Below are 10,613 nucleotides of genomic sequence, written 5' to 3' on the forward strand. Positions count from 1 at the left end.
TCCCTCCCTCTCCTCCCACCTGCCCTACAATGGCCTTGCCTTTGGTCATGAAAGTGAAAGTCTCTCAGTTGTGGCCGACTCTTTGCGACCCCATGGACTACACAGTCCATCAAATTCTCCAGGCCAGAATACTGGAGTGGGTAGCCTTTCCTTTCTCCAGGGGAACCTTCCCAACCCAAGGATCGAACCCAGGTCTCCCGCATTGCAGGCGGGTATCTTTACCAGCTGAGCCACCAGGGAAGACTTTGGTCATAGAAGACCCGAATCTCTTCTGTGCGCGTTCAAGGCAACGGTGGGAGCGGGAGTCAGAGCCTGAAGCCTCGGAGAGCGTCCCCACCTCCTCAGGGTTCTCCCCAAACAGATGCTGGCCCCGAGGTTACTCCGTAACCCTGGAAGGTGGACTTCCTGTCCCAGGACCTGCCTCCCCGCCGTGTGAGACCAGGTCCTGAAGAAAGCATCAGGGCACAGAGCCCCTCTTCCCCTCGAGACAGCCTCCTTCTGAGCCCGGAGCCCTAGTCCTGGGCTGCCCACCTGGGGCCTGCTGTGTCGAGGCGGTGAGGCCCAACACGGGGGAGACTCGGAGCTCAACCGCGCCCCCCAGCGGCAGTGTGGGCGGCAGCGGCGGCGGGGCTACCAGGCTGCTCTGGGGAGGAAGGGGGCTTGACTGCTTGGCCTCTGTCTCCTCAGAGAGCCTCCCAGAGGCCCTACAGCTCTGCCCAGAGCCAGTCCTCCCTGAGGCTGGAAAGAACCGCTCTGAGGGTGTGTGGGGGGTGGGGGGCGGGGGTGGGGTGGGGATGGGGGCGGGGGGTAGGGAAGGGGAGAGGGAAGCGCGCACCAGAGCTTTAGGCGTTTGAGTATGTGCACGCTAGCGATTTTCTTTCTTCACCGCTGTATGAATGCCCCGAGGAAAAGCATGTCTGAGGGACCACTCCGGGCATCTCTTTCCTTATTTGTAAAATAGGAGAGCAGTTACTGTAACCAGGATTCTCTTCAGGACCCAACAAGACAGCAGCTGTCGTGTAACGAGGCCACGTTATTATTGATGGGGAAACATACTCTGCTTTTCACCTTCAATAGCTTCCAGTTGCCAGAAAAGTCCAGATGACTTCTCCGTGCTCCTTCCCAGTGGAGGATGCTAGGAGCCTGAGTTCAGTCTTGCCTGTCCACCACCTCAAACGCCCTTGGAGAGAGAAGGGGACCCTCTACAGGGACGGGGCTGCCGAGGCCCAGCCCAGGGGCGGGCAGTTCTCAGAGAAATGGGGCAGGTGGTGCAGGCTCCTCTCAGGTGCCAACGTCATCACCCTTCCAGGTCAGCGCCGCTTCCACTGCCTCCAGGAAGCCTTCCTGGATTGCTCTGTGCTGACCCTTGGCCCTGCTGGGATATCTTGTAGCTGCTATCAGACCCCCACCCCACCCCCATGCTAAGCAAGACTGCCCTTTCTCAGAAGGCGGCTGGGCCCCCGCAGCACTGCCCAGACTCGGGAACCTAGCTGTTCCCTAAGGGGGTGTGGGGAGGGGGAAGGAAATATGGTGGAAGGGAACACAGGGTTTTTCGTTTCTTTTTTCCTTCAGTGATGTTTACAGTCATTATAGAATGCTCATTATAGAGACTGAGAATAAGCTTAAAAAGAAGGAGGAAACATCACCCATAGTTCCCCATTCTGTTAACATTTGAAAGTGCTCCCTTTACCCAGGGGAGCCCCTGGAGGTCCACCATGATTCTAGAACCCTCTGAAATAGGGTCTGCACTCTGTGTCATTAAAAGACACTTGCTCCTTGGAAGAAAAGCTATGACAAACCTAGACAGCGTATTAAAAAGCAGAGACATTACTTTGCCGACAATGGTGTGTATAGTCAAAGCTATGGTTTTTCCAGCAGTCATGTGTGGATGTGAGAGTTAGACTATAAAGAAAGCTGAGTGCCGAAGAATTAATGCTTTTGAGCTGTGGTGTTGGAGAAGACTCTTGAGAGTCCCTTGGACTGCAAGGAGATCCAACCAGTCCATCCTAAAGGAGGTCAGTCCTGGGTGTTCATTGGAAGGACTGATGTTGAAGCTGAAACTCCAATACTTTGGCCACCTGATGTGAAGAGCTGACTCATTTGAAAAGACCCTGATGCTGGGAAAGATTGAGGGCAGGAGGAGAAGGGAACGATAGAGGATGAGATGGTTGGATGGCATCACCCACTCAATGGACATGAATTTGAGTGAACTCTGGGAAATGGTGATGGACAGGGAGGCCTGGCGTGCTGCAGTCCATGGGGTCGCAAAGAGTCGGATACACTGGACACTACTGATGGACTGAACTGAACAAGGAGACAAGCTCACTTCCGGGACGCTTCTGCCACCTACTGGTCTTGTGTGGCATTAGCACCCTTATTTGGTCCCCACTTCTTTCCCCTGTTCTGCTGTCGACAGCTGATCCCCCTGGCCAGTTTTCTCATGCCTGGAAGCTGTAGACTGGAATTGGTTCCTGAAAGATGGTCTTGAATGAGGGGGGGCATTCTGTTGGGAATATTGGATGAGCATGGAGAACTATAACTGACTGACCATGTACCAGGCACTCTTATCCTTTCAAGTTATTACCTCTTTCATTCTTTCTACCCCATGGGCCTTATGCAGTGCCTGGCACATGGAAGGTCATAATAAATATTTAAAATGAATAATTAAAAACACCTTAAAGTGAGTATTTTTGACAAATGAGGAGCTGGAGGCTCAGAGAGTGGAAGTGACTTGCCCAGTCACACAACAGCTTCCTCTGATAGGACATTGCTCCAGAGAGAGAGAGAAGGAAGACACAACGAAGCTGAAATATTTACTGAGACCTACAGGAAGTCCAGCCCAGATTCCGACCCCCAGAGGACCAGAAACACCCAGAGATGGATGAGGTCAACCTGGAGGGATGATTTCCCCACCCAAGAAGAATCCCCTGGGCTGCTAACTCATATCCATTCATTCAACTAATAATGCCAACAGAGTGCCAGGCTCTGTGCTAAGACAGAGGATAAGCAGTGAGCAAACAGACAAAAGTCCAGTCTTTCCTCTTATTCAGCATGGGCTCCAAAAGGGCCCCTCTTCCTTGCTGTCCCACTCCCATGGCCCCTGGGACCACTTTGAGCTCTTCACCATCCTGGCTGTGCTGAGTGGATACAGAATCCAGAATGAGACTGGAGGGAGATGTGAGTCAGGGGTGGGAAGGATGGTTCAGCCCTGACTGTCCAGTACTGAGGCTGAACAAAGACAGCCTGAAACCTGGACAGACAGACTTGGTGCTACTGAACCAGGTTCATCTGCTTAACATGCAGCACGTCAGATGCGGAGACGCAGAAGTTTGTAGCAGTTATTGCTGTTCAGTTGCTAGGTCATGTCTGAATCTTTGCTGCCCCATGGACTGCAGCACATCAGGTTTCCCTGTCCTTCACTATCTCCTGGAGTTTGCTCAAACTGGTTCATTGAGTCAGTGATGCCATCCAAACATCTCGTCCCCTGTCATCCCCTTCTCCTCCTGTCCTCAGTCTTTCCCAGCATCAGGGTCTTTTCCAGTGAGTCAGTTCTTCGCATCAGGTAGCCAAACTATTGGAGCTTCAGCTTCAGCATCAGTCCTTCCAATGAATATTGAGGATTTCCTTTAGGATGGACTGGTTGGATCTCCTTGCTGTCCAAGGGACTCTCAAGAGTCTTCTCCAGCACCACAGTTCGAAAGCATCAATTCTTTGGCGCTCAGTCTTCTTTATGGTTCAACCCTCACATCCATACGTGACCACTGGAAAAACCATAGCTTTTATGGACCTTTTTCAGCAAAGTAATGTCTCTGCTTTTTAATATGCTGTTTGTCATAGCTTTTCTTCCAAGGAGCAAGGTCTTTTAATTTCATGGCACAGTCACTATCCATAGTGAGTCTGGAGCTCAAAAAATACAAAATCTGCCACTATTTGCAGCAGAGAAAGGGTTTATTCACAAGGCAGCCAAGTGAGGAGACAGGAGAAGAAATCTCAGATCTGCCTCCCTGAAGGTGAAGGGCTGGGGATATTTATGGGATAAAGAAGCAGGGTCTCGGCATTGGGAAAGGTGGTTGGAGGTGGGGGAAAGGTGAGGTAATCAGGGTTCTGTGCAGGTGCATCTGAGTGGCATGGCTTCTTTCTAGGATGTATGCTCAACAACGGAGGTGCTTAGCATGATCTGAGGGTGGAGTTTTTGGCCTCTGTTGTCCAAAGGTCATTCATCTGACTTCTGTGCAGGCCCAGTTTTAGGGTGAGTGGTCTGATCCAGTCCTAGCCAGCTTGAACTGGACGGGAGCGCTCTCCAAGCTCCTGGAAAACAACATGAGCTCCTGTTACTGTAGTGACCCATATGCCAGAGGTGTTATCTATAGGGGTGATTAAGGAGTCAGAAAATAATTAAGTGAGCTTGGTCAGTGGAGGCAGGTTACAAGCAGAGGGTTGTTTTTTTTTTTTTTTTTCCAAACCATTCCCTTACCTGCTGTTCTGTAAGACAAGCCCAAGAATTTCTATTAGTTACCAGTTTCTGTTAACCCTATGCTGCCTGGTTTCAGGATTTTTTAATCCTGTGGGGTACAGTTTCACTAGGTTTGAATACATCCTTGGCTACTAACTTGTTCTGTGACCTTGGTCACATCCGTTATCCTTGCTAGGCCTCTGTTAAAACAAAGAACTTGATCTTAGTGGTTTCAACTCTTAGTTTCTTAGAAGGGCTGGGGGAGGCCAAGCAAACAGAATTTCCATATCCTCTTACATCCATCGCTTCACTCAGCACAGTCCTGCTTCTCTCTGTTTCTTACACTGAGCGTCTGTAGCTAAATGAGTTTGATAATCACTTGGACTTGTCAATCTCAAGGTTACTGCCAGGCCTGAAAATTTTAAGACTCAGTCTCTGTCTTACCTGACCACCAGATTATGAGCTAGAGGAGGGCTGGGACTGGGTCTGAGTCCTTTCTTTGTCCTCACCCTCCACACCCCAGGCCTCGCTGAAGAGGAGGGCCTTAGGATGTCCGTCTAGGCTGATCACACGTGACGACACCCTACGGACAGCAGAGCAGGGATTCAGACAACAACTCTGTATGGACCAAAGGCCTTAGTGCCAAGCACAGTGCTGGCACTGCCTGGGGAGGCGAGGGCAGGCAGAGAAGGCTTCCTGGGGCTTGTGGCCTGGGACCTCCAAGTCTGGAAAGCAAATGAGGGTTGGACTGGATGGAACAGAAGATACCTGAGCAGTCCTGGCTGGAGCAACCTAGCTGTTAGGATGTGCCACACACAAGGTCCAGGTTGGTAGCTCTGGAGGACGTGGGTAAACAGCCTGCCTGTGGGGTATGGCAGTGGGGCTGGGGTAAAGGGGATTGGTCGGGAGACACGAACCCAGCTCCTGCTCTGGCTTCAGAATTCCCACATCACCCATGTGTGCCTAATACTTGACCCTGTCGAGCCTAGGGGTGGACTCACCATGAGGTTTATGTGTCAGTCAAGGATTCACACTTGCACACGTCCTTCCCTAGGAAAGACCCCGGCCTTATGTTCACAAGGTCGTAAATATCCATAAAATTTGCAAAGTGAAATACATTAACTTCAGTTGGTTAAGAGCACCGTCTCTTTTCATTCTGACTTTCCCTTCTTCCCACATGTGTCCTGCAGCCTTGAGTGGCTACATGCATGCGTACTAAGTCACTTCAGTTGTGTTCGACTCCTTGCAACCCTATGGACCATAGCCGGCCAGGCTTCTCTGTCCATGGGATATCCAGGCAAAAATACAGGAGTAGGTTGTCGTGCACTTTTCCAGGGGATCTTCCCGGCCCAGGGATCGAACTCATGTCTCTTATGTCTCCTGTATTGGCAGGCTGGTTCTTTACCACTAGCGCCACCTGGGAAGCCCTGAGTGGCTACAGGCATTTTTTATTTCTTTGTTGTTCAGTCACTAAGTTATGTCAGACTCTATGTGAACTCATGGACTGTATCATGCCAGGTTAGAGCTTCCTCAAATTCATGTCCACTGAGTCGCTGATGCTATCTAACCATCTCATCCTCTGTCGCCCCCTTCTCCACCTGCCCTCAATCCTGCCCATCATCAGGGTCTTTTCCAATGAGTCTGCTCATTGCCTCAGGTGGCCAAAGTATTGGAGCTTCAACAACAGACCTTCCAATGACTATTCAGTGTTAATTTCCTTTAGGACTGACTGATTTGATCTTCTTGCTGTTCAAGGCACTCTCAAGAGTCTTTCTCCAGCACCACTGTTCGAGAGCATCAATTCTTCATCACTTAGGCTTCTTTATGAAGCAACTCTCATATCTGTACATGACTATTGGAAGAACCATAGCTTTGACTCTATGCACCTTTGTCGGCAATGTAATGTCCCTGCTTTTTAATACACTGTCTAGGTTTGTCATAGTTTTCTTTCCAAGGAGGAAGCATCTTTTAATTTCATGGCTTCAGTCACTGTCTACAGTGGTTTTGGAGCCCAAGAAAATAAAATCTGTCACTGCTTCCACTTTTTTTCCCTTCTATTTGCCATGAAGTGATGGGACCAGATGCCATGATCTTAGTTTTTTAACATTGAGTTTCAAGCCAGGTTTTTCACTTTGCTCTTTCACCTTCATCAAGAGGCTCTTTAGTTCCTCTTCACTTTCTGCTATAGAGTGGTATCATCTGCATATGTTAGGTTGGTGGTATTTCTCCCAGCAAACTTGATTATAGCTTGTGATTCATTCAGCCCGGCATTTCACATGATGTACTCTGCATATAGAACTGGGGTTCGATCCCTCAGTCAAGAAGATCCCCTGGAGTAGAAAATGGCAAACTACTCCAGTATTCTTGCCAGGATATCCCATGGACAGAGGAGCCTGGTGTGCTACAGTCCATGGGGTTGCAAAGAGTCAGACATTACTGAGCAACAGCACACACTCTGCATATAAATTAACTAAGCAGGGTGACAATATATAGCTTTGTCGTGATCCTTTCCCAATTTTGAATAAGTCAGTTGTTCCATGTCTGGTTCTAAATGTTGCTTCTTGACCCACATACAGGTTTCTCAGGAGACAGGTAAGGGGGTCTGGTATTCCCATCTCTTTAAGAATTTTCCAATTTTTTTGTGATCCATACAGTCAAAGGCTTTAGTGTAGTCAATGAAGCAGAAGTTGATGCCTTTCTGGAACTCCTCTGCTTTCTCCATGATCCAACTGATGTTAGCAGTTAGATCTCTGCTTCCTTTGCCTCTTTGAAATCCAGCTTATGAATCTGGAATTTCTCAGTTCACATACTGCTGAAGCCTAGCTTAAAGGATTTTGAGCATTACCTTGCTAGTATGTTAAATGAGTGCAGTTGTACCATAGTTTAATTGCCCTTCTTTGGCATTGGAATGAAAACTGACCTTTTCCAGTCCTGTGGCCACTGCTGAGTTTTCCAAATTTGCTGGCATATTGAGTATAGTACTTTAACAGCATCATCTTTTAGGATTTTAAACAGCTCAGCTGGAATTCTGTCACCTCCACTAGCTTTGTTCCTAGTAATACTTCCTAAAGCCGACTTGACTTCACAATTCAGGGTGTCTGGCTCTAGGTGAATGATCACACCATCGTGGTTATCTGGGTCATTAAGAGTTTTTTCATGTAGTTCCTCTGTGTATCCTTGCCACCTCTTCTTAATCTCTTCTGCTTCTGTTAGGTCGCTACCGTTTCTCTCCTTTATCGTGTCCATCCTTGCATGAAATGTTTCCTTGATATCTCCAATTTTCTCAAAGAGATCTCTAGTCTTTCCCATTCTGTTGTTTTCCTCTATCCCTTTGCATTGTTTATTTATTCTTTACATTCACTTAAAAAAAAAAGACAGACCCCCCAGAGAAGCCCCCAAAGAAGCCCCCAAAGAAGCCCCACAATCCTGGACCTGCCCACTAGGTCCTGAGTTTTTCCAGCTTCAAAGATGAGAAAAGGCTGTGCAGGTCTTCACAGGAGTAAAGAGGATCCCTTTTCATCCTCTCAAAGGCGGGGAGAGAAACTGAGGAATGAGGGTAAGAGACGTGTCAAGGGCCTCACACGTCACAGTGAGTCGGGCTTGCAATCTGGGAGACTCTCACTTGAATGCCCACCCTCTCATGACAACCCCTGCCTTGGAGCTGACCCTCAGGCACCCAAAGCAGCCTCAATCCCAGGCTGAGCTCCCTCTGGCAGCCTGGGGGGCCCGGCTCCACACTTCCACTGCAGCAGCTTTATGGACCACAAGGTGGCAGCAGACACCATCTTTCCTCCTCGCTCCTCCCAGCTTCCTGGCCCCAACTAGCCAAATCTTAGCTTTCCCCACAAGTACCCCATCAGCTCTTTCCTTCCCTCTCAGGAAACAGGAAATGCTGCTTTCAAGTCCTGGCCTTGTCATTGACTAGTTGTGTGATTGCAAGTAGATCATTTCACCTCTCCCATCCTTAGCCATAAAATAGGGGGAACTCATGGGAATGGGTTAGTGACGTACCTGGCAGATATACAATAAACCAATCGCTGGCAACCACTGCTGTTTGAAAAGGGGCTTCTGGAGATGGCACCTTCCTTGGGAAGGGGTTCTCCTGGTGGGATTGGCCCCCTCCCCACACCTTAGCAAAGCAGAGGCCCTCTGGGGGCAGCGGGGCCTTCAGAGACCTTCCATGTTTATTGGTGGGCACCCTCTCTGCCCCTGCATGCATCTTTCCCCAGACTGGGGCATCTGACTCGGCTTTTTCTCCATCCCTGCCAACCCCCATCTCTCCCTTGGAGGGGGCTCTGCAGCCTCTTGCCCACCTTAATGTTATCCTGGGGATCAGCTGTGGGGTTCAGTTGGATCCTCCTTAGGAAGGGGGTCCCTGAACCACTGCTTATCAATTTTCTCTCTCTCCACTTCAGGTGCCCCCAAGTGACTGCCACAGCCCAGCCAGCACATGGCTGCCTCTACCTCCAAGACTCCCTGGCTGACCCAGATGTCAGTATCTCTTCTCCCCCACCACCTGACCCGCTCTTAACCTGGCATTCAAGGCCTTCCACTATCCGGTCACACGATGCACTCTGTGCTGCACATATACTGGACCATTTTCTGTCCCCAGAGCACACCTTCACTATTCTACTTCCAGGCCTTTGTGCAGGCTGTCCTCCTCTTGAAGGCCCTCTTCCATTTCCATGCTGTAAAGTCATCCTTAAAAGTCTAGCTGGAAGGTCACTTCTCTGGGCCGTCTTCCCTAATCCTGCAGATGGAATCCCTTTCCCTTCCCTGGGCTCTGGGTACACAGCTGCTTTAGGGCCTTCATCACAGGAGGCCATGAATCTCAACAGGAATGAATGTCCATTATGTATGCAGAGCAACTTTCAATTTACAAATGGCTTTCCATCTAATTATCTTAGAGTCTTAATGTCCCGGAGTCAAGAAAGGATGACAGGATGAGCGCCATGACCTCATTTGACTGGTGAGGAGACAGTCAGGCTAGGAGAGAAATATGACTGGCTGGGTCCTATGCCCACCCCTGAGAATGGTGAGATCAGGATTCAAACCTGCAACAGATTCCAGCCCCTGCCTCCTGCCTGAGCTTCGCATGCTATCTCCACTGTTCCTTGTGGCTTAGTCTTGTGACACCCTTCCCCACTTAGACTGGGCATTGGTCAGTTTTGAATAAAGAGCTCAATTAAGTTTTGTTGACAGGACAGATGCTCGCATATTGGCCCTGCCTCCCACCCTCTACCCTCTAAGCCCCTGCCCCATCCCTTGGCCTCTTTATCACCCAACTCAAGACCCAATCACCCAGTGGAGGCTGATGGCAGAGCCCAGGCTCTGGCAGGATAAGGAGCTGGCTGGAGGCCCAGGCAACTCAGAGAAAGAGAGGGAGACACAAACAGGTTCCTTCCCTGCCCCCCAAGCTTATCAGTACCCCCCAGGCAAACTTGGTGCTCAGCCCGGGGGGGCAGAGATCTGTTGCCTGCTTATAACCCTTAGAAGCTGTGTGACTTTGGCTGTCTTCTGCTCTCAGACCCTCTTTAGAACACTTTTGGCTATAAGGATTCAAAGGAATCAAATGAAAGAACACAGGTAAACTAACAGTGATCACCTCCTCTGGAGGACTCCCCCAGAGGGAGCATCTCAGGAGGCAAATAACACCAAGTCTGGGGAGGGAGGTGGAGACTTCACTGGCATAGGCAGGGGGGCAGGGGGCTTGAAGTCCATGCAGGGACAGCATCCACCCATCCCACCGCCCCCTCCCCCCCAACCCAGTGACTTTCACCCATACAAGTGCCCATGTCACTTCAACAAGAAACCCAGGCTGTGTCCTGAGAGAGGGTCCTGGGCAGGGCTCCAGGCCCCAGGGCCTGGCGGGAGGTGGGGGAGGCACCAATTTATATGACAACACAGAGAGACACAAACAGAGGCACACCCTCTGTGCAAACTCACCATCAAGGGCACACTGTCACACCCATAAATGCATCTGCCCCGCTCCGTGATACACAGAGATGAGAGACACACACCAGGTCAAGATCACAAGCACACTCCCACGTGGACATCCCACGCACAAACTCAGAAATACAGAGCCCTCCCTGGCCACCCCCACCACACACACACACATTCCCAGGCACACACACTTATCACGCCGGGGCAGGCGCAGGCG

The 10,613-nt window shown here is 50.2% G+C and overlaps 1 long non-coding RNA gene across 1 annotated transcript; it reads right to left on the reverse strand.

Annotated features, from left to right (window-relative positions):
- Positions 3,930–10,613, reverse strand: LOC108638637. Its single transcript, XR_001920005.1, has 2 exons — positions 10,400–10,613; positions 3,930–4,308 (listed from the first exon to the last, which is right to left on the reverse strand). It is a non-coding gene; the product is annotated as an uncharacterized LOC108638637 (long non-coding RNA).

Source organism: Capra hircus, chromosome 2 (assembly GCF_001704415.2).
Source record: "Capra hircus breed San Clemente chromosome 2, ASM170441v1, whole genome shotgun sequence".
NCBI lineage: Eukaryota > Metazoa > Chordata > Mammalia > Artiodactyla > Bovidae > Capra > Capra hircus.